The sequence below is a fragment of the Triticum dicoccoides genome, chromosome 6B (assembly GCF_002162155.2).
Source record: "Triticum dicoccoides isolate Atlit2015 ecotype Zavitan chromosome 6B, WEW_v2.0, whole genome shotgun sequence".
Classification (NCBI taxonomy): domain Eukaryota; kingdom Viridiplantae; phylum Streptophyta; class Magnoliopsida; order Poales; family Poaceae; genus Triticum; species Triticum dicoccoides.
In genome coordinates this window covers 286,774,339-286,799,817 of record NC_041391.1, presented here as the reverse complement: position 1 = coordinate 286,799,817, position 25,479 = coordinate 286,774,339, and positions in this window count along the sequence as shown.

Sequence of the window (25,479 nt, the reverse complement as noted above, 5' to 3'; positions counted from 1 at the left end):
GATTGGGACCTTGCGGTTGAAGACGGCAAACCGAATCTCACACCACATGATGTGTGAGACATCAAGTGGTAATGTCGGAGAGTTGCGCGCTTGTTCACATAGGAGCAACATGTCCACAAGATAAGCGTGTACCTTGTCCTTATCCCCATTGCATGGGAAGAGAGAGTTGCGGAAGATCTGGTACATGATGTCAAGAAAAGAGTTGAGCACCCACGAAGACTTGCCACTGGAGAGCTTCTTCTCAACAAGGAAGGGTTGAAGCTTGTTCTTGTTGGCAGACTCGGTATTGGCATGAGTACGAACACCTTGGGGTGTGGCGAGCCCCTCATCCGAAACACCAAGCAAAGTCATGAACTCCTTCCAGGTAGCCGTCAGCCGCCGACCGTTGGTCATCCAAGTCATCATCCTGTCCTCATTACGATGAAATTACACCGAGGCGAAGAACTGCCACAATCTCCGGATCATAGTCTTTGTGAAAAGAGATGATATGCTCAATGCCAAACTGCTCCACTAGATCCAGAGCCTCACCAAAGTATGCCCGGTGCTTCTCTTCCCTCATATGATGCATGTCGATCCAATGCACATCCACATAGATATTCCTCTTGGCCTTGATCACATCCAAATAAATGAGGTTCTGCTGCTTGGTCCAGAACAACTCATTTCCTCGATGGTTGGCACGAGGATTCACGTAGGGATTGATCTTCCTACGAGCGACGAACTTAGCAAGCGGCATCTCATCCATACTCATGGCAGGTTCCTTGTCTTTGTTGGCGGTGGTCTTGGTCCTGCGTTGGAGGGCACTGGAGCCCTCAGGAGCTTCGTATTGATTGCGAAGGCGCTTGGAGCCCATGTCATGGCTTGGGTTGGAATGGCGAGCATGAGCACCTGAGCCACACACACCACAAAACAGACACGCAAGAAACGCGAAAAGGATCAGTGCAAAGAACGCAGCAAAACAGTGAAACAAGTAGAATTTGCACATAATAATTGCCACACTATAGATTTGACATCAACTGTAGTACCGCATGGTCGCATGGAACTAAAAAATTAGTGCCGCTCCAAATCACGGTAGTACCGCGGGCGCGGTAGTACCACGCTGGAGGTACGGTAGTACCGCGAGAGCGGTAGTACCGCGCGGAGGTGCGGTAGTACCGCACGTATTCAGATCTGAAACAACAAATGAATATGAGAACTACCGTGACGACAAAGCAGTACTACGGCCAGTCAAATCTACCACGGGTCAACATATTATGTATAAACTCTACGCATTACTACTCTCCTCCATCCTACTCTTGAAAAGATTTGGCCTAAAAACTCAAGAACAACTAGCATCTCCCCAAAAACCTAGAAGCAAAAGAACAAACCAAAAAGAGAGGGATTTCGGGAAAGACCTTGGTCCATGGCAAGAGGAAGTGGTGGGGAATGATCCCACCGGTCGGAATCCAAGGAGAGCAGCCGGAGAGGGAGATCCGGCGAGGGTCTCTGGCGCCGTTCGTGGGCAGGAGAGAGAGAGGCAGCATGGGGAGAAGGAGTGAATGGGTATGGGGGAGTTGGAACTCCCCCTGCCCGCTCATAACCCCCACATGCTCGCTACGTCATGGTAGTACCGCGACTCATTGCGGTAGTACCGCCCGGGCGGAAGTACCGCATCGTGGGTGGTAGTACTGCTCCACCAGCGGCAGTAAAAAATTACTGCCGTGCTGGTTGCGGTAGTACCGTGCACTACGGTAGTACCATGGCGGACCACAGTAGTACCATGAACCCAAGAAAATGCAGTTTCAAGCACGGGAGAAAAATGACTTTGCACGGAACCTTCAAGAGAACACACACACCAACGATCTAACAAGCGAAACACGGCAACCAAACAAGAGGCAACAAAGACCAAAATGAGACACAACCTCTCCAAGGAGGGGGCAGTGGCCGGAGCCACCTATGTTTGATTTGATTGGTATGGCACCGCGAATAATTATCCTTGGGACCATGACCAAAACTCATCTTTGAAGCACATGTACCATCAAAAATGGCTAATGTGAAAGAGTTGATCAATTTATGCATAATGGGGGGAGGAAGAGTTCATTGAGAGAACAACACTCCCCCTATGTTCATGCCTACTTCTAAACTAGACAACAAGTTGAGTGTGCTGGGATGTGCAAGGGTTCAAGTCACATTGCTCGAATCAATGATATTTAGCTCATGCCTTAACTCACGAAATCTTGCTTCATCCAAGGGCTTCGTGAAAATATCTGCAAGGTTATCATGAGTGTTGACATACTTGAGCTCGATCTCCCCTCGCCTAATGTGATCCCGAATGAAGTGATACCGAATCTCAATATGCTTCGTCTTGAAATGTTGCACTGGGTTAAGAGAAATCTTGATGGCACTTTCATTATGACACCAAAGAGGCACTTTGTCACAAATGACACCGTACTCCTTTAAAGTTTTCCTCATCCATAAGAGTTGTGCACAACAACTATCGGCCGCCATATTCCTCTTTAGTGGACGAGAGAGACACACAACTTTGCTTTTTGGAAGACCAACTCACCAAAGAGCAACCAAGAAATTGGCACCCTCCAAAAGTGGACTTCCTATCCACTTTGTCTCCCGCCCAATCGGAATCTGTATATCCTTCAAGCTTGAAGTTTGCTCCTCTTGGGTACCATAAGCCAAAGTTTGGGGTATGAGCCAAATATCGAAAGATTCGCTTGACCGCCATATAGTGGCTTTCCTTCAGTGCGGCTTGAAACCGTGCACATATTCCCACACTCAACATGATATCCGGTCTAGATGCACAAAGGTAAAGCAAGGAGCTAATCATGGAGCGATATACCTTTTGATCCACCGCTTTACCATTGGGATCAATGTCAAGCTGGCACTTGGTAGGCATTGGAGTAGAAGCCGGCTTGACATCACTTAGCTTGAATCTTTTTAGCATGTCTTGAGTGTATTTGGCTTGGTTGATGAAGGTACCTTCTCTTCTTTGTTTGATATCAAAACCAAGGAAGAACTTCAATTCTCCCATCGAAGACATCTTGAACTTAGAGGTCATGAGAGTGGCAAATTGCTCATTGAAAGCTTTGTTAGGGGAACCAAAGATAATATCATCAACATATAGTTGGCATACAAACAACTACCCTTTGACCTTCTTAGTAAAAAGAGTGGGATCAATTTGCCCAACCTCAAATCCACGATCTTGTAACAACTCGGTAAGGTGGTCATACCACGCACGTGGGGCTTGTTTAAGGCCATAGAGTGCCTTATCGAGTTGATACACATGATCCGGGAAGTAGGGATCCTCGAACCCCGGGGGTTGCTTGACATAAACCAACTCATTAATAGGACCATTAAGAAAAGCACTTTTCACATCCATTTGTTGTAACTTAAAGTTGTGATGGGAAGCATAAGCAATCAACAAACGAATGGATTCAAGGTGAGCAACGGGAGCAAAGGTTTGAACGTAGTCGATACCCTCGACTTGGGAGTAGCCTTGTGCTACCAATCTTGCCTTGTTGCGAGTGATGTTCCCATGAGCATCTTGCTTGTTCTTGAATATCCACTTGGTTCCACTAACATTGTGGTTCCCCGACGGCCTTGGCACCAATCTCCACACCTTGTTGTACTCGAAGTTGTTGAGTTCTTCATGCATGGCATTGAGCCAATCCGGATCTTCGAGCGCCTCATAGACCTTTGGGGGTTCAACACAAGAGACAAACGTGTGATGTTCACAATAGTTTGCTAATTGTCTATGAGTGCTTACCCCCTTTCTTAGGCTTCCAACCACATTCTCCATGAGATGACCTTTGGTGGTGAGCTTGGAAGCAATCTTCACGGAACGATGCTCTAATTCCTCCTCGGATGTGGAAGGAGGGGGGTTAACTTGATTATCTTGAGCGTCGTCTTGAGCTTGTTCTAGATCTTGAGCTTGCTCATGATCTTGAACTTGCTCGAGGGGGAGAACTTGACCTTGGGAATCATTTGGTGGTTCACCACCATCTTGAGGTTGATCTTGCCCTTGGTCTTGTTCATGAGGTTGAGGGCCTTCAGTTTGTTCTTCGAAAGCGTGTGGGTCTTGGGGAGGTGATGGCTCCACTTGAGTGGAGCATTGTCCTTCTCCTTTGGCCACAAGGGGTTCCTCAATGGGTAGAATATGACCAATACCCGTTCTTCTTATGGATTGGGGAGGAATTTCATCACCTACATCACAAGTACCACTTTGCTCCACTTGGGAGCCGTTATTTTCGTCAAACTCCATGTTACACGTCTCCTCAATGAGTCTGGTGGACTTGTTGAGGACACGGTAAGCATGATATGCCCTCATAAGCTCTAGCCCCAAATTTAGACAAACGAACACCTTTATTGAGAATGAAACACTTACACCCGAACACCCGGAAGTACTTGAGATTGGGCTTGTTACCGGTGAGTATTTCATAAGGAGTCTTGTTCAAGCCTTTGCGGAGATAGAGCCGATTGGATGCATGACATGCTGTGTTGATGGCTTCGGCCCAAAAGTTGTATGGAGACTTGAACTCCGCCATCATGGTCCTTGCCTCATCCATCAACGTCCGGTTCTTCCTCTCCGCGACACCATTTTGTTGAGGGGTATATGGTGCAGCATATTGATGCTTGATCCCCTCATCACTAAGAAACTTATCCAAGGTGTAGTTCTTGAACTCAGTGCCGTTTTCACTTCTTATTTTCAAGATCTTTGCATCATGTTGACGTTGAGCTTCATTTGCAAAGTCGATGACAGTTTGTTGAGTCTCACTCTTCCTCTTGAAGAAGTATACCCAAGTGTATCTTGAATAATCATCCACAATCACCAAGCAATACTTTCTACCTCCAATACTATCAAAGTATGGAGGCCCAAAGAGATCCATGTGAAGGAGATCCAAGGGTCTATTCGAGTAGATGATGGTCGTGGGAGGGTGAGCCTTCTCATGAAACTTTCCTTCAATACAAGCACTACAAGCACGATCTTTGGCAAAACTAACATTTGTTAGTCCACGGACATGGTCCCCCTTGAGAAGACTTTGCAAAGGTCTCATATTCACGTGGGCTAAGCAGCGATGCCAAAGCCATCCCACATCAACTTTAGCCATTAGGCATGTCGCGGTCTTAGTGGGTTGCTCCGAAAAGTTTATCACATAAAGACCGTTCTCGACATGCCCAACAAAGGCTACTTTAAGAGTCTTGCTCCACAAGAGGGCCACGGTATCAATATCAAAGAAAGTGGCAAAGCCCATGAGTGCAAGTTGACAAACGGAAAGAAGATTGAATGCAAGGGACTCAACAAGCATGACTTTCTCGATCGTTAGATCATGAGAAATGACCACCTTGCCAAGACCCAATACCTTAGAAGACGAGGCATCACCCCACTCGACATTGGTGGGCATAGAAGGAATCTTGTGCACGTCCACCACCAAGTCCTTGCTCCCGGTCATATGATTTGTTGCTCCACTATAGAGAAACCATGATCCCCCACCGGAAGCAAACACCTACAAGAGATCAATGCTTGGTTTTAGGTACCCATTTAGTAATGCGTCCTTTGATGTTAGTAACAAGGGTCTTAGGAACCCAAATAGACCATTCGATGTACTCATAAGGAGAACCAAAAAATTTAGCATAAACATGCCCATCACTAGCACGGCACAACACATATGAAGGGTTAAAGTCGCCGGCTTTGTTGGAGGAGGAGATGGTTTTTCCCTTTTTGACATCAACACCCTTCACATTGTTCTTCTTCTCCTTAGGAGCACCCTCTCCCTCTTTCACAAAGGTTTGCTTGAGAGGAGGAGGTCGTTTGGTCTTGTCGTTCTTCTTCTTGTTCTTGGACTTGGGTGCGAACCCAATTCCTTCCTTGGCCACAACTTCCTTTTGATTGCTCAAAAGGTTGTTGAGGTTCTTCTCACCTTGAATGCATGACACGAGGCCTTTCTCAAGTTGATCCTTCAATTTGGCATTCTCCTCCACAAGATGCACATGCTCACAACACGGGTTAGTGGCATATGCATTATCAATTAATACCGTATGAGGAAAAGTGGCCTTTTACTTGGTTAGCTTAACTTGGATTTGAGCATGAGACTCCTTGAGGTTAGCATGAGCACCCTTCAAGACCTTGTGGGCCTTGTCAAGTACATAAAACTCCTCCTTGAGTCTAGCATGATCAACCCCAAGTTTAGCCTTCTCGGAAGTTAGCACACGAGACACAACAAGTGCATGATCAAGATCTTTCTTTAACTTAGCATGGTCATTGTTGTGTGACTCCTCAAGAGCCAAACGATGCCCACGCTCTTCCTCAAGAGCATTAGAGAGATCCGATATCTCATTGGCATAGTCACGACTATGACCTTCCATCTTAGAGATAGTTTGTTCGTGAGCCTCGATCATGTCATTGTCTTCACCAAGTTGTTCCAAGAGAGCAACAAAGTGCTTCTTGGATTTGCCCTTGAGCTTAATCATAAAGGACTCAAATTCATTCACATCCTCATTAGACCCCTCATGTCATCAATGCAACCCGCCAAAGAGGGATTAGTAATGATGGTGGTTTTGATGTTGGGGGTTACCTTGTTAGAGGCTTTGGCCATGAGGCACTTGGCGGTGATGTTCTCGTTGGGTGAATCGAAGAGAGACATCCGGGGAGTTGTGGCAATGGCAACGGATGCCATGGCCATCGCTTCACTATCTTCATCATCATTGTCATCCTCACGGTATTCTTCTTGAACCACCAACCCTCGAGTAGGAGTCTTTTTGGTGAAGTTGTTCTTGTTGGGGAAGGACTTGCCTTTGTCTTTTCGGATGAGCTTGCCACCATTGTCTTCCCGCTTCTCGTAAGGACAATCCGCAATGAAATGGCTCACATTGCCACAGTTGTAACAAGTTCTTACTCATTGCTTGCCCTTGAAGCCACTTGAGTTGGTCTTGTTGAAATTGGGCCTTGAATTCTTCTTGCTCCAAAATTTTCTTGAAGCAAGAGCCATGTGGTCATGATAATCATATTTCGTATCTTCGGGGTTGCTTTCCTCATCCTCCTCTTCTTCCTCTTCTTCCACAATAACCTTGGCCTTCAAGGCAAGGTTGGGCTTCTTTGCCCTTTGAGAGCGGAGCACCGCGTTGTCCGCGGTCTTGTCCAAGATGCTCATTGCAATGTACTCATCCAACACTTCACTTGAGGTCATGGAGTGGAAGTCCGGTCTTTGATGAATGACGGAGGACATGGCCTTGTTATACGGCATCATGGCCTTGAGGAACTTGCGCTTGATCCAATTGTCATCCGTGTCCTTGCTCTCATGATCTCGAAGTGAGACCGCGAGTTTGGTCACTCTTTGAAAGAGCTCACGAGGTTCTTCATCTTCTTTCATTGCAAACTCATCGGCTTCATCTTGCACCACTTCATAGTTGGAGCGTTGAATGCTTGCACTTCCCCAATAGAGAGACACAACGCATTGCCATGCGTCTTTGGCCATGGCATGGGGTCAAAGATGAGGGAGATCTTCGGGGAGGATAGCATCTTGGATGATGAAGAGACCATTCTCATTGAATTGATTATCCACTGCTTCTCTAGGGGTGAAGTTGCTTCGGTCATGCGGATAGAAACCTTCTTCAATGATTCTCCAAAGATTAGTATTCACATGATTTAAATGACGCTTGAAGTGATACACCCAAGAATCAAAATCCTCATTTTTCAAAATCTTAGGAGGAGGACCGGCATGATTTAAATGAGTAGAGGGAATTGGTCCTCCGTAAGTTGGAGGTTCCACATGGGCAAAGATGCCGGTGCCATTTCTACCACTAGTAGAAGGACCCTTCTCACTATTAGCTTCCCCCTTGTCGGAGTTAGCATCCGTCACCTTGTTAGTGGGATCACCCACTTTCAGCGGCGAGGTAGGTAGTTTAAGTCCTTCTAAAAATTTATTAAACATGCTTTCAACCGTGGTTGTCATGGAGGTTTTCAATGTGTCCAAGGCCACATTGAATTCCTCACGAGACACCGTGGTTTCCCCATCACCCGTAGACGAGATCGGATTCGCACCAGAGTGCTCCTCCTCCCCACTGTCTACGGTGTCAACCATACTCTTCGGACGGCAAAGTCCTTAATAAAGAGACGAGGCTCTGATACCAATTGAAAGGATCGATATAGTTGACTAGAGGGGGGGTGAATAGGCAACTAACAATTTTTAGCTTTTCTTTACCAAATTAAACTTTGCATCAAAGTAGGTTGTCTAGATATGCAACTAGGTGAACAACCTATATAATGCAACAACAACAAGCACACAAGCAAGCAAGGGATATAACACAAGTAAGCTTGCAAAAGTAAAGGCACGAGATAACCAAGAGTGCAGCCGGTGAAGACGAGGATGTGTTACCGAAGTTCCTTCCTTTTAAGGGGAAGTACGTCTCCGTTAGAGCGGTGTGGAGGCACAATCCTCCCCAAGAAGCCACTAGGGCCACCGTATTCTCCTGACGCCCTGACATAATGCGAGATGTCGTGATTCCACTATAGGTGCCCTTGAAGGCGGCGACCGAACCTTTACAAACAAGGTTGGGGCAATATACATACCTTAATTGGAGTCTCCCAACGACACCACGAAGCTTCACCACAATGGACTATGGCTCCGAGGTGACCTCAACCGTTTAGGGTGCTCAAACACCCAAGAGTAACAAGATCCGCTAGGGATTAGTGGGGGGAATCAAATTTCTCTTGGTGGAAGTGTAGATTGGGGCCTTCTCAACCAATCCCGAGCAAATCAACAAGTTTGATTGGCTAGGGAGAGAGATCGGGCGAAAATGGAGCTTGGAGCAACAATGGAGCATAGGGATGGAAGAGGTAGTCAACTAGAGGAAGAAGACACCCCTTATATAGTGGAGAGAAGGATCCAACCGTTATCCACTAACTCAGCCCGCGACCTGCGGTACTACCACACCAGACAAGCGGTACTACCGCAGGGGCTTACGGTACTATCGTGAAGTGCCGCGGTACTACTGCTGCACCGGCAGGGGCTAGTCCAGGCTAGAGCCGCCAAGGCTGAGAGGGGTACTGCCGCAGACGCGGTACTACTGCTCCCCCTTGCGGTACTACCGCAAGGCCAGGATGGACTAGGCTGGGAAGGGCACGGATGAATAAAATTTCATCCGTGTCTACTTCCGCTGAAAAACCAACAGTGCAAAAACCCGACACGGTACTACCGCGCCTGTCTTGCGGTACTACCGCGCAGGGAGCGGATGTAAAAAATTACATCCGCCCCTACTTCCTCTCGTGCTACTGAGCCGGATCAGGACTCACGGTACTACCGCGCACCTGGGGCAGTACTACCGCGTAGGGCACGGATGTAAAAAATTACATCCGCCCCTACAGCCGCAAGAGAGACTGAGCCTGGCCAGAGGCCACGGTACTACCGCTCCATAGGAGCGGTACTACCGTGGACGCCTACGGTACTACCGTGACGGCTTGTGGTACTACCGCAGGGTCCTGCGGTACTACCGCTCCTAGGAGTAGTACTATCGCAGGCCTCAACTAGCAGCACTAAGGAATCCTTCTTTTTGCACAGAAGAGGAGATAACGGAGGATGCTCCAAAGCGCAAAGGGAAAGGCGGGGTAAAGGAAGAAGCATGTACGTGATGATTCCACCCAAACCTTTCCACAGCGGACCCCCTCTTGATAGAACGGCTATCCTACGACTAAAATCCACCAAAAGAGACGTAGAACGCCACCGTCTTCAATAGTCTTTGAGGGGTAAAAAACCATCTTGTGCCTAACGACGAAGCCACTGAAATACTCAAGGCACACAATTAATGCGCAAAAGCATTGTCATCAATCACCAAAACACCTTAGGGATAAACATGCCCTTACAGCGATGAGTCCAGACACTGAGCTCTGGGCTCCCTAAGGTTGATACAGCCGTGGTCTGCCCTCGGTTGTTTATCACTAGCGCGGAGCATAGCGCTTCCGTATGTGTACGGGCATAGCTGCTCCTCGGCAGTGTCGTCAGCCAGCGCGGAGCATGGTGCTTCCACTGGTACGTGGGAGGGGGGCTCCCCTCCGGGAGGAGCCCCTGGGGCGTGTACAGCACCGCCCTGACACGTGGCCGGCATGGTAGGGCTATGAGAGGCGTATCTGGGCACCCGTGAGCCAGCGCGGGACTCACGAGGCCCTGCCTCGAGGCGGGTTGCGCCTGGCTCTGGGCCTTTCTCGGTGGTACGTTCCTGCAAGATGGTTAAAATGCAAATGCTCTACGTCCTCAGGTCCCGGCCCTCGAGCGAGCTCAGCCGCCGCTGGTATGCCAGGTCGCGATGCCGTGGACAAGGCCAGGGGTGAGGGCTGGAGAGCCAGTAAGAGCTCCTGAGTCGCGATGCTCAGGCGCCCCCTGATGGAGTCCTGGATTTAGGGGATATCCGGACAGCCGTACTGTGTACAATGTCCGGACTATTGAAGCATGAAGATACGAGGCTCAAGACTTCGGCCCGTGTCCGGATGGGACTTTCCTTGGCGTGGAAGGCAAGCTTGGCGATCCGGATATTATATTTCCTTCCTTGTAACCAACTCCATGTAAACCCTAGCCCTCTCCAGTGTCTATATAAACCGGAGAGGTTGGTCCTTAAAAGACCGATCACAATAACATTCATACCATCATAGGCTAGCTCCTAGGGTTTAGCCTCTACGATCTCGTGGTAGATCTACACTTGTACTACCCATATCATCAATATTAATCAAGCAGGAAGTAGGGTTTTACCTCCATCGAGAGGGCCCGAACCTGGGTTAACACCTGTGTCCCTTACTTCTTGTTACCATCAGCCTTGACGCATAGAACGGGACCCCCTACCCGAGTGTTGGAGAAAGTAGTAATTTCAAAAAAATTCCTACGCACACGCAAGATCATGGTGATGCATAGCAACGAGAAGGGAGAGTGTTGTCCATGTACCCTCGTAGACCGAAAACGGAAGCATTAGAACAACGCGGTTGATGTAGTCGTACGTCTTCATGGCCCGGCCGATCAAGCACCGAAACTATGGCACCTCCGAGTTCTAGCACACATTTAGCTTGATGATGTCCCTCGTACTCCGATCCAGCCGAGTGTCGAGGGAGAGTTCCGTCAGCACGACGGCGTGGTGACGATCTTGACGTTCTACCGTCGCAGGGCTTCACCTAAGCACCACTACAATATTATAGAGGAGGACTATGGTGGAGGGGGGCACTGCACACGGCTAAGAGATCAAGAGATCAATTGTTGTTGTGCCTAGAGGTGCCCCCCTGCCCCCGTATATAAAGTAGCAAGGGGGAGGGGGCGGCCGGCCAAGGGAGGGCGCGCCAGGGAGGAGTCCTACTCCCACCGGGAGTAGGACTCCCTCCTTTCCTAGTCCAACTAGGAGAGGGGAAGGAAGGGAAGGAGAAGGAGAAGGAAGGAGAGGGAGGAAAAGGAGGAAAGGGGGGCCGACCCCCTAGTCCAATTCGGTTTGGGCTAGGGGGGCCGCGTGCCCTGCCTCCTCTCTTCCACCACTTGGCCCATGAGGCCCATTGCTTCTTCCTCGTATTCCCGTAACTCCCCGGTAACCCCGAAAATAGTCGAATCACTCGGAACCCTTCCGATGTCCAAATATAGTCGTCCAATATATCGATCTTTATGTCTCGACCATTTCGAGACTCCTCCTCATGTCCCCGATCTTATCCGGGACTCCGAACTCCGGTACATCAAAACTCATAAACTCATAATATAACTATCATCAAAACCTTAAGCGTGCGGACCCTACGGGTTCAAGAACAATGTAGACATGACCGAGACACGTCTCCGGTTAATAACCAATAGCAGAACCTGGATGCTCATATTGGCTCCTACATATTCTACGAAGATCTTTATCGGTCAAACCGCATAACAACATACGTTGTTCCCTTTTCATTGTTATGTTACTCCCCCGAGATTCGATCGTCGGTATCTCAATACCTAGTTCAATCTCGTTACTGGCAAGTCTCTTTACTCATTACGTAATGCATCATCCCGCAACTAACTCATTAGTCACATTGCTTGCAAGGCTTATAGTGATGTGCATTACCGAGAGGGCCCAGAGATACCTCTCCGACAATCGGAGTGACGAATCCTAATCTCAAAATACACCAACTCAACATGTGCCTTCGGAGACACCTGTAGAGCTCCTTTATAATCACCCAGTTACGTTGTGATGTTTGGTAGCACACAAAGTGTTCCTCCGGTAAACGGGAGTTGCATAATCTCATAGTCATAGGAACATGTATAAGTCATGAAGAAAGCAATAGCAACATACTAAACGATCAAGTGCTAAGCTAACAGAATGGGTCAAGTCAATCACATCATTCTCCTAATGATATGATCCCTTTAATCAAATGACAACTCGTGTCTATGGCTAGGAAACCTAACCATCTTTGATTCACGAGCTAGTCAAGTAGAGGCATACTAGTGACACTATGTTTGTCTATGTATTCACACATGTATTATGTTTCCGGTTAATACAATTCTAGCATGAATAATAAACATTTATCATGAAATAAGGAAATAAATAATAACTTTATTATTGCCTCTAGGGCATATTTCCTTCAGTCTCCCACTTGCACTAGAGTCAATAATCTAGTTCACATCGCCATGTGATTTAACACCAATATTCATATCTGTATATGATTAACACCCATAGTTCAGATCATCATGTGACCAACACCCAAAGGGTTTACTAGAGTCAATAATCTAGTTCACATCGCTATGTGATTAATACCCAAAGAGTACTAAGGTGTGATCATGTTTTGCTCGTGAGAAAAGCTTAGTCGACGGGTCTGTCACATTCAGAGCCGTATGTATTTGCAAATATTCTATGTCTACAATACTCTGCACGGAGCTACTCTAGCTAATTGCTCCCAGTTTCAATATGTATCCAGATTGAGACTTAGAGTCATCTGAATCGGTGTGAAAGCTTGCACCGATGTAACTCTTTACGACGGGCTCTTTTATCACCTCCATAATCGAGAAATATTTCCTTAGTCCTCACTAAGGATATTCTTGACCAATGTTCAGTGATCTACTCCTAGATCACTATTGTATTCCCTTACCAAATTCAGAACAAGGTATACAATAGGTCTAGTACATAGCAAAGCATACTTTATAGAACCTATGACTGAGGCACAGGGAATGACTTTCATTCTCTTTTCTATTTTCTGTCGTGGTCAGGATTTGAGTCTTACTCAATTTCACACCTTTGCAACACAGGCAAGAACTCTTTCTTTGACTGTTCCATTTTGAACTACTTCAAAATCTTGACAAGGTATGTACTTCTTGAAAAACTTATCAAGCGTCTTGATCTATCTCAATAGATTTTGATGCTCAATATGTAAATAGCTTTACTGAGGTCTTTCTTTTAAAGAACTCCTTTCAAATACTCCTTTATGCTTTCCAGAAAAATTCTACATCATTTCTGATCAACAATATGTTACTCACATATATTTATCAGAAAGGCGGTAGTGCTCCCACTCACTTTATTGTAAATACAGGCTTCACCACAAGTCTGTATAAAACTATATGCTTTGATCAACTTATCAAAGCGTATATTCCAACTCTGAGATGCTTGCACCAGTCCATAGATGGATCGCTGGAGCTTGCACATTTTGATAGCACCTTTAGGATTGACAAAACCTTCTGGTTGCATCATATACAACTCTTCTTTAAGAAAACCATTAAGGAATGCAGTTTTAACATCCATTTGCCAGATTTCATAAAATGTGGCAATTGCTAATATGATTTGGACATGTTTAAGCATCGCTATAGTTGAGAAAATCTCATTGTAGTTAACACCTTGAACTTATCGAAAACCCTTTTGCGACATGTCTAGCTTTGTAGATAGTAACACTACTATCAGCATCTGTCTTCCTCTTGAAGATCCATTTATTTAACATGGCTTGCTGATCATCGAGCAAGTCAATCAAAGTCCATACTTTGTTCTCATACATGGATCGCATCTCAGGTTTCATGGCCTCAAACCATTTTGCGGAATCTGGGCTCATCATCGCTTCCTCATAGTTCGTAGGTTCATCATGGTCTAGTAACATGACTTCCAGAATAGGATTACCGTACCACTTTGGTGCGGATCTTAATCTGGAAGATCTACAAAGTTTGGTAGTAACTTGATCTGAAGCTTCATGATCATTATCATTAGCTTCCTCACTAATTGGTGTAGAAATCACTAGAACTGATTTCTGTGATAAACTACTTTCCAATTCGGGAGAAGGTACAATTACCTTATCAATATCTACTTTCCTCCCACTCACTTCTTTTGAGAGAAACTCCTTATCTAGAAAGGATCCATCTTAGCAACGAATATCTTGCCTTCGGATCTATGATAGAAGGTGTACCCAACAGTTTCCTTCGGGTATTCTATGAAGACGCACTTCTCCGATTTGGGTTCGAGCCTATCAGGTTGAATACCTTTTTTTCACATAAGCATTGCAACTCAAAACTTTAAGAAACGACAGCTTAGGTTTACTGCTAAACCATAGTTCATACGGTGTCGTATCAACGGATTTAGATGGTGCCCTATTAAACGTGAATGTAGCTGTCTCTAATGCATAACCCCAAAACAATAGTGGTAAACCGATAAGAGACATCATAGATCGCACCATATCTAGTAAAGTATGATTACGACGTTCGGACACACCATTACATTGTGGTGGTCCAGGTGGCGTGAGTTGCGAAACTATTTGACATTGTTTCAAATGAAGACCAAACTCGTAACTGAAATATTCGTCTCCATGATCAGATCGTAGAAACTGTATTTTTCTTGTTACGATGATTTTCCACTTCACTCTAAAATTCTTTGAACTTTTCAAATGTTTCAGACTTATGTTTCATCAAGTAGATATACCCATATCTGCTTAAATCATCTGTCAAGGTAAGAAAATAATGATACCCGCCGCGGGCCTTAACACTCATCGGATCGTATACATCGGTATGTATTATTTCCAATAAGTCAGTAGCTCGTTCCATTGTTCCGGAGAACGGAGTTTTAGTCATCTTGCCCAAAAGGCACGGTTCGCAAGCATCAAATGATTCATAACCAAGTGATCCCAAAAATCCATCTTTTATGGAGTTTCTTCATGCGCTTTACACCAATATGACCCAAACGGCAGTGCCACAAATAAGTTGTACTATCATTATTAACTTTGCATCTTTTGGCATCAATATTATGAATATGTGTATTACTGTGATCGAGATCCGACAAACAATTTTCATTGGGTGTATGACCATTGAAGGTCTTATTCATGTAAACAGAATAACAATTATTCTCTAACTTTAAATGAATAACCGTATCGCAATAAACATGATCAAATCATATTCATGCTCAACGCAAACGCCAAATAACATTTATTTAGGTTTAACACTAATCCCGAAATTATAGGGAGTGTGCGATGATGATCATATCAATCTTGGAACTACTTCCAACACTCATCGTCACTTCCCCTTCAACTAGTCTCTGTTTATTCTGTAACTCCTGTTTCGAGTTACTAATCTTAGCAACCGAACAAGCATCAAATACGCAGGGGCTACTATAAAAACTAGTAAGGCACACATCAATAACCTGTATATCAAATATACCCTTGTTCACTTTGCCATCCTTCTTATCCACCAAATATTCAGGGAATTTCCACTTCCAGTGACCATTTTGTTTGCAGTGTAAGCACTCAGTTTCAGGCTTTGGTCCAGCTTTGGTCTTCTTCACAGGAGTGACAACTTGCTTGTCATTCTACTTGAAGTTTCCTTTCTTTCCCTTTGCCCTTTTCTTGAAACTAGTGATCTTGTTAACCATCAACACTTGATGCCCTTTCTTGATTTCTACCTTCGTCGATTTTAACATCACGAAGAGCTCGGGAATCGTTTTTGTCATCCCTTGCATACTATAGTTCATCACAAAGTTCTAGTAACTCAGTGATGGTGTCTAGAGAATTCTGTCAATCACTATCTTATCTGGAAGATTAACTACCACTTGATTCAAGCGATTGAAGTACCCAGACAATCTGAGCACATGCTCACTAGTTGAGCGATTCTCCTCCATCTTTTAGCTATAGAACTTGTTGGAGACTTCATATCTCTTAACTCGGGTATTTGCTGGAAATATTAAGGGACAATTAGTATGCCCCTAGTTGTGTCCCACTCGTCTGTTTTACCCCTAATTCCCAAAAGTCACCGGTTTTGTCCAAGTCACTTTGCTCCTCTTATGCTTTTGCCCTTTGACCGTTTGACCGTCAGTTTGAAAACTTCATAACTAATCCATACTAAATCAGAAAAGTGCAAATAAGATACCAAAATGTTCAGAAAAACATCACCTATATGTCAGTCATGAAAAAAGTGTTGGAAAGTGCCCATCCGAGTTTTAGCTCTGATGCTACCACCATGAATAGTAAAATCTAAAAAAGTTCAAAAAAATTCAAAAAAATTTGGTGGCAAAGAATGACAAATGTTTTAAGTGCCTGCCAAGTTTCATCAGGGAATAACATTCATGGGTGCCGCGGCAAAAAAGACAATCAACACTCCAAAATAGATTATTTTTTGCCACGACTTCCATGAATGTCGTTCCCTAATGAAACTTGGCAAGCACTTAGAACATTTGTCGTTCTTTGCCACCATATTTTTTTTGAATTTTTTTAGAGTTTACTATTCATGGTGGTATCAAAAGAGCTAAAACTCGGATGTGCACTTTCCAACACTTTTTTCATGAATGCAAATGACACTGACATATATGTGATGTTTTTCTAAACATTTTGGTATCTTATTTGCATTTTTCTGATTTAGTATGAATTAGTTATGAAGTTTTCAAACTGACAGTCAAATGGTCAAAGGGCAAAAGGATAAGAGGAGCAAAGTGACTTGGACAGAACCGGTGACTTTTGAAAATTAGGGGTAAAATAGACGAGTGGGACACAACTAGGGGCATAAATCTAATTATCCCAAATATTAACTTCAATTCCTGGAACATCTCATATGGTTCATGACGTTCAAAACGTCTATGAAGTCCCGATTCTAAGTCGTTTAAGCATGGTGCACTAAACTATCAAGTAGTCATCATTTTGAGCAAGTCAAACGTTCATAACGTCTGCATCTTCTCCTGCAATAGGTTTGTCACCTAGCGGTGCATTAAGGACATAATTCTTCTGTCCAGCAATGAGGATAAACCTCAGATCACGGATCCTATCCGCATCATTGCTACTAACATCTTTTCAACACAGTTTTCTCTAGTAACATATCAAAATAAACATATGAAAGCAACAATGCGAGCTATTGATCTACAACATAATTTGCAAAATACTACCAGGACTAAGTTCATGATAAATTTAAGTTCAATTAATCATATTACTTAAGAACTCCCACTTAGACAGACATCTCTCTAGTCATCTAAGTGATCACGTGATCCAAATCAACTAAACCATGTCCGATCATCACGTGAGATGGAGTAGTTTTCAATGGTGAACATCACTATGTTGATCATATCTACTATATGATTCACGCTCGACCTTTCGTTCTCCGTGTTCCGAGGCCATATCTGTATATGCTAGGCTCGTCAAGTCTAACCTGAGTATTCTGCGTGTGCAACTGTTTTGCACCCGTTGTATTTGAACGTGGAGCCTATCACACCCGATCATCACGTGGTGTCTCAGCACGAAGAACTTTCGCAACGGTGCATACTCAGGGAGAACACTTCTTGATAATTAGTGAGAGATCATCTTAAAATGCTACCGACAAACTAAGCAAAATAAGATGTATAAAAGATAAACATCATATGTAATCAAAATATGTGACATGATATGGCCATGATCATCTTGCGCCTTTGATCTCTATCTCCAAAGTACTGTCATGATCTCTATCATCACTGGCACGACACCATGATCTCCATCATCTTGATCTATATCAATGTGTCGTCACATGGTCGTCTCGCCAACTATTGCTCTTGCAACTATTGCTATCGCATAGCAATAAAGTAAAGTAATTATTTGGCGCTTGCATCTTATGCAATAAAATGGCAACCACAAGGCGTCTACCAGTTGCCGATAACTCGGTTACAAAACATGATCATCTCATAAAATAAAATATAGCATCACGTCTTGACCATATCACATCACAACATGCCCTGCAAAAACAAGTTAGACGTCCTCTACTTTGTTGTTGCAAATTTTACGTGGCTGCTACGGGCTGAGCAAGAACCGTTCTTACCTACGCATCAAAACCACAACGATAGTTCGTCAAGTTAGTGTTGTTTTAACCTTCGCAAGGACCGGGCGTAGCCACACTTGTTTCAACTAAAGTGAGAGAGATAGACACCCGCCAGTCACCTTTAAGCACGAGTGCTTGTAACGGTGAAACCAGTCTCGCGTAAGCGTACGCGTAATGTCGGTCCGGGCCGCTTCATCTCACAATGCCGCTGAACCAAAGTATGACATGCTGGTAAGCAGTATGACTTGTATCTCCCACAACTCACTTGTGTTCTACTCGTGCATATGACATCTACGCATAAAACCTGGCTCGGATGCCACTGTTGGAGAACGTAGTAATTTCAAAAAAAATTCCTACGCACACACAAGATCATGGTGATGCATATCAATGAGAAGGGAGAGTGTTGTCCACGTACCCTCGTAGACCGAAAGCAGAAGCATTAGAACAACGCGGTTGATGTAGTCGTACGTCTTCATGGCCCGACCGATCAAGCACCGAAACTACGGCACCTCCGAGTTCTAGCACACGTTCATCTCGATGATGTCCCTCGTACTCCGATCCAGCCGAGTGTCGAGGGAGAGTTCCGTCAGCACGATAGCGTGGTGACGATCTTGATGTTCTACCATCGTAGGGCTTCGCCTAAGCACCGCTACAATATTATCGAGGTGGACTATGGTGGAGGGGGGCACCGCACACGGCTAAGAGATCAAGAGATCAATTGTTGTTGTGCCTAGAGGTGCCCCCCTGCCCCCGTATATAAAGGAGCAAGGGGGAGGGGGCGGCCGGCCAAGGGAGGGCGCGCCAGGGAGGAGTCCTACTCCCACCGGGAGTAGGACTCCCTCCTTTCCTAGTCCAACTAGGAGAGGGGAAGGAAGGGAAGGAGAAGGAGAAGGAAGGAGAGGGAGGAAAAGGAAGAAAGGGGGGCCAGCCCCCTAGTCCAATTCGGTTTGGGCTAGGGGGGCCACGCGCCCTGCCTCCTCTCTTCCACCACTTGGCCCATGAGGCCCAATGCTTCTTCCTCGTATTCCCGTAACTCCCCGGTACCCCCGAAAATACCCGAATCACTCGGAACCCTTTCGATGTCCGAATATAGTCGTCCAATAAATCGATCTTTACGTCTCGACCATTTCGAGACTCCTCGTCATGTCCCCGATCTTATCCGGGACTTTGAACTCCTTCGGTACATCAAAACTCATGAACTCATAATATAACTGTCATCGAAACCTTAAGCGTGCGGACCCTACGGGTTCGAGAACAATGTAGACATGACCGAGACACGTCTCCGGTCAATAACCAATAGCGGAACCTGGATGCTCATATTGGCTCCTACTATTCTACGAAGATCTTTATCGGTCAAACCGCATAACAACATACGTTGTTCCTTTGTCATTGGTATGTTACTTACCCGAGATTCGATCGTCGGTATCTCAATACCTAGTTCAATCTCGTTACCGGCAAGTCTCTTTACTCGTTACATAATGCATCATCCCGCAACTAACTCATTAGTCACATTGCTTACAAGGCTTATAGTGATGTGCATTACCGAGAGGGCCCAAAGATACCTCTCCAACAATCGGAGTGACAAATCCTAATCTCGAAATACGCCAACTCAACATGTACCTTCGGAGACACCTGTAGAGATCCTTTATAATCACCCAGTTACGTTGTGACGTTTGGTAGCACACAAAGTGTTCCTCCGGTAAACGGGAGTTGCATAATCTCATAGTCATAGGAACATGTATAAGTCATGAAGAAAGCAATAGCAACATACTAACGATCAAGTGCTAAGCTAACGGAATGGGTCAAGTCAATCACATCATTCTCCTAATGATATGATCCCTTTAATCAAATGACAACTCATGTCTATGGCTAGGAAACTTAACCATCTTTGATTCACGAGCTAGTCAAGTAGAGGCATACTAGTGACACTATGTTTGTCTATGTATTCACACATGTATTATGTTTCCGGTTAATACAATTCTAGCATGAATAATAAACATTTATCATGAAATAAGGAAATAAATAATAACTTTATTATTGCCTCTTGGGCATATTTCCTTCACCGAGATTCCCCGGTTTTGACACCGACATTGGTGCTTTCATTCAGAGTTCCTCTGTGACGTCGCTGTCAGGCTCGATGGCTCCTGCAATCGTCATTAACGACGCTGTCTAGGGTGAGACTTTCCTCCCCGGACAGATCTTCGTGTTCGGCGGCTTCGCGCTGCGGGCCAATTCGCTTGGCCACTTGGAGCAAATCGATAGCTGCGTCCCAGGCCATCAAATAAGGTTCGGAAACCTGACCTACACGGCCGATATCCGCGGAGACTTGATCTTCGACGGATTCGGGCCAGCGTCGAACACTCGCGATGAGCACGGCTTAGACCTGCTGTCAGACATCGCTCGGGATATCGTCCCGGCAGAAACCTCGGATATAAATCGGGAACAGGTTGCTTCGCCTAAGGACGGAGGGCTGGACCCCGCCCCGCAGGCCGTACCTTCATCAGCGATGGAGCCGAACACAGGTTTCGCCTCTGAGGGACCTGTGACTCCGGACCCCCGGATTCATATCCGGACGCAGGTTCCAGTCCGCGCGCCCCCGAGCCCACCGATCCTGGTCGGGCTCCGGTGATGGAGTTCACTGCGGCGGACATTTTTCAGCATTCGCCCTTTGGCGACATGCTAGACTTATTGAAGTCTCTCTCCTTGTCAGGGGACTCCGGGCCGAACTATGTCCGGCTCGAGTGGGAAGCAGACAACGACGGAATTCGTTGCCCACCCACCACCCACTTCATTGCCACGATCGATGATCTAACCACGTGCTTGACTTCAACTCCGGAGACATCGACGGTATGGACGACGATGCAGGAGAATCACAGGAGCCACCGCTGACCTGGCGGTGGACGACCACCTCCTCATATGATATATATATATGGTGGACACTCCGAAGAAAACTAATGGCGACGAGGCAATGGAGGACAACCCCTCAGAAATAAAGTCAAAACATGTGCGTTATCGGCACCACTCCAAACCCCGCCACACCAAAAACGGCCCCGGAAACGATAGCAGTCCGGACGGTGCCAAAAAGGAATACAACCCGAGTCAGCCAACACTTAAGCAGGCCGGACCAATGATGACGGGATACTAGGAGAGGGATAACCACACACTCCCCTCCGACGACAAGGCAAGCCTCGACAACGATGAATTCGGCGTACCAGAGGACCCAAGGGAACAAGTTTGCTTCAAGCGACGGCTCATGGCTACAGCAAGGAACCTGCAAAGGAAACAAGAGCAGCTCACAGTGGACCAAGATGCGCTAGAGGACAGGTGGACCAAGATACTGGCCGCCGAAAAATACGAACTCGAGAGCCCCAATAAAGGGCACACACGGCACAACTGGCTACCTCAACTCGAGCAGGAAAACCGCGGGCACGCACACAGACGCCCACGCACACACAGACGCCCACGCGTCACTAAGATCCAAGGCGGCAAGCAGCATATATGAAGAGGCACCCTCAGACCTCAGCATAAAGGTCATAAACATCAAAACAAGGAAGCTGGTGCCAAGTCCGGCAACGCTCAGTCCGACAAACAGGCAAAGAACCACACATGCCTACTCAACCGAAGATACACCTGGATCAGCCGTGTGAAATTCACGGTACCCCGAGAAGGACGGCAAAGCATACCAATGGAGAATGCAGGATTCTCAAAACAAAGCGGCTGGTCGCACGCCGGAAGCAATAAAAGGGAGAGGCCTCGTCAAGAACCGCCCCCCAGAACGTAACAGTACGGCCGACCGCCCAGTACCACCTAAACCACGGCAAGTTAATTGCAGTGCCTCTAGACCTAGTAATCTGGGGGCTCCATAACACATAAAGCCCACAAGGGCATGAAGCCACGAAAAACATCTCCTAAAAGATGTAACGCGCAAAGGCCAAGTTCTGTTGGCCCACCACTCTAAATGGTTGCCTTTGGACCATCCAAAAATACTACGCCAAGGAATAAATCCTCGGCACCCTCCCATATGATAGCTTACTGTATGCTAACGGGAAAAACCACGTCAACTAGATTCTACGTGGAAAATTACCCAGGCCAACCATCCGGACGTCCACTGTGGAGTCCGTAACACCTCACGGTCTAGCGACTGGGCACACCAGGGCCCAATTAGGGACCCTGGGAGAAACAACAAGAGGACACCTTGTTGTCTTCAAACATTTCACATTTGCAAACTAACGATTGATGCAGAACAGAACTGGCGACACGGAATTATCCCGGACACACAAAGGAAGGAACATGCAGGTAGAAGGCAGTTCGGATTCTTTCTCGACCCGCTCACAGCCCCCTCCAGTCCGGCCATAACAGGTTCCGTCAAACAACACCTCTTTCCATACATCATACTAATATGCATAGACATAAAATTCTACTACAATGCGTAAATAGCAATTACCGGCTGTCGTTTATCGCTGATGCCTCTTTGCTGAAAATGAAAGCCATGCTACGCGTTCGCCTGGTTGCACCGGGGGCTCCACAGTACGGCAAGCAAGTCCGACCACCTTTTCGGTCGTTCGGCACCCCGAACTTATAGCACTATATGCATCTGCTCCGAATCATGTCTTGGGTCATTGTTTGGGTTTGCCCGGCTCCCATGTTTTGGTACCTTACGTTCCGTTCTATCGGCTAAGGTAGCGCTGGGAGAACTACTGCGATTGTGTCCTGGTTCAGCCGGACGAGCACCTCAGTAGAGAAAGCCGAAAACCGACTGTCATGATGAAGCGAGAGCCGGTCCGCTGTTCGAGAGGTCATAAAATCCTTAAAGATTTATTCCGCATAACGCCATCATAAATGCTAAGTGCGATGGATCGGTCTTCTAATCAGGTGCCAATAGAGCCCCTAGTTTGGCCTTCCGAACACTAGGGGTTGCGCCGACCATACTCAAATTCCTATGGCTAAGTGAGAGTAATAAAGCCCTATAGTCCGATTGCCTGGTTCGCGGAAAGATACACCTCCTTAAAAGGACCCAACTATGGGATAAAGAGCGTTCAGATATATCCCGAACACCCCCGTATCCTTTTTACGAGGGGGCAGAAGCCGACGACTGGCCAACTCCCAGAATTTGCATACAATAAACAGCTGCACAGGAAGAACATATGTTCAAATACAACAGGCAATATATAACAAACATGCCATTATCCCATATTACAACAAGTGGCATAGATGCCCTCAGGGGAATATGATGTCTTTCGTACACCTGTCTGCCACAAGGTGGGCCCCTTTCATAACACCTTCATAATATTGCTCGGGCTTGCGGTGCTCCTTACCCTCCGGTGGCCCCTCAGTGATCAGCTTTTCCGCGTCAAGCCTCCCCCAATGCACTTTCGCATGGGCAAACGCCATACACGCACCTTCTATGCAGATCGATCGCTTGATAACATCTAGCCAAGGACAGGCACCCACGATCCGCTTGACGAGTGTGAAGTAGCGGCTTGGAATCGGATCCGCAGGCCACAGCCGGACAACTAAGTCCTTCATGGCTAGTTCGGCCGCCTGGTGCAGTTCGATCAGCTGTTTCATCTGATCGATAAATGGCACCAGATAGTTCGGCGCCAGATACTGCGACCAGAAATCCTCTCCACAGTCTTCTTCTCCTCGGTGTGATAGAATTGAGCAGCATCTGATATGCTGTGAGGAAGATCCGCAAAAGCCCCTGGAAAAATAAGAATTCAGCCTACCGCTTGGATTCTTCACATTCTAACATACAGGAAGCTAAGAATACAGAAGGCCTTACCAGCCGCCACTTTTCGGGCCTCCTGAATGTCTCGCGCAGCACCTCGGGCTTCTTCCCGCACACCTTATGCATCCTCGAGAGCTTGGGCGAGCTCGGATTCTTTCCCTTTTAGACTCTGCTCCAAACTCTCGCTTCTCTCCACAGCTTCCTGGAGTTCCTGCTCAGCAGTGATAACCCTGGCCTCGTGTTTTTCACAAAGCGCCTGTTCGGCCTCAGCCTTCTTGTTGGCATCCGCCAAAGCTTTCTTTAGTGCCTCCTATTCGGCACACGCTCCTAGAGCACACAATACTAAAATTTTTATTCTGCACAACCATGCGTTCGTGCCAACTCCAAGACAAATGTTTTCAACATACCTTGTTTGTCTTCCAGTTGCTTCCTCACACGGCCGAGTTCTTCCTTGGACCGTGCAAGGTTCCGCTTCAGCTCGGACACTTCCACCTCGAAAGCGGAAGTCCTCCCTGCGGATGCCTGTTTTCACACCAAAGGGTATACGTCATTTTCACAGGCTCCTGCGAAGGCAGGGGGTTTGATCCCCTGCCCGGCTCTGTCTCCTTCACCGGACGGTGTATCAGGGGCTACTACTTATATTATGACAATTCCTTAAAGGGTTTCCTAGGAGACATACCTCAAAAGCCTTTATAAGACTAAGGCAGGACGTGTTCAGCCCGCTCTCGGCAGACTGAATCCTTTCAACCACCTCGCCCACAAGGGCCCGATGCTCGTCGACAATAGATGCATTCTTCAACTCTATCAATAGACCGCCAGGCAGCTCTGCTTGAACAGAGGACACCGGCGGTGTAGGCTTGCCCCCCGCCATCGAAGGGGGGGCTGCTTGCTCAATCCCAGAACCCTAGAGGTCCTGGGGGCCATATCCATCCCTGCATGTTCGGCACCAGGGATATGTCCTCCCTGGTCCGGGACTTGTCGAGACGACACCTCGGTGTCGCGCCCAGACTTGGGGGAAGGGGCCTGCGGAGGCATCTCGCTCGCCAAAGCGCCCGAGTCCAGTGAATCCTCCGGCGAGGACTGGCCGGCGCGGGACCTTGCCGGACTATGCAATATGTAGGCAACAGTCAAAACCACTATACCCAAAAAACAATCCCAGATGCATATGCGTGTTCGGATACTTACGACTTCTTCTGGGGCTGGGCCCTGGGATCCCACTCTGGCTGCTATCGGCAGCCGTGGGGGATGCCCCTGGGAGGGAATGTTTCCCCCTCTTGGGCGATCCGGCCTCCAGAGATGCGGAGGCCGTCCTCTTCCTCCCACCATCAGAGTGAGGCTCATCCTCCCCTGCTTCCTCCTCTTCGTCCTCGGACGAAGGATCGTCGCTGGAGTCTTCGGATCTGGCGTCCGAAACCTCGCGACGGCGAAGGCCACCCCGGGTCTTCTTGACCTTCTTGGAGGCCTCCTTCTTTGGTGCCTTGTAAGGCGTGGGGACCAACATCTTCGTCAGAAGAGGTCTGGCCGGTTCCTCCGGCAGGGGGGCCG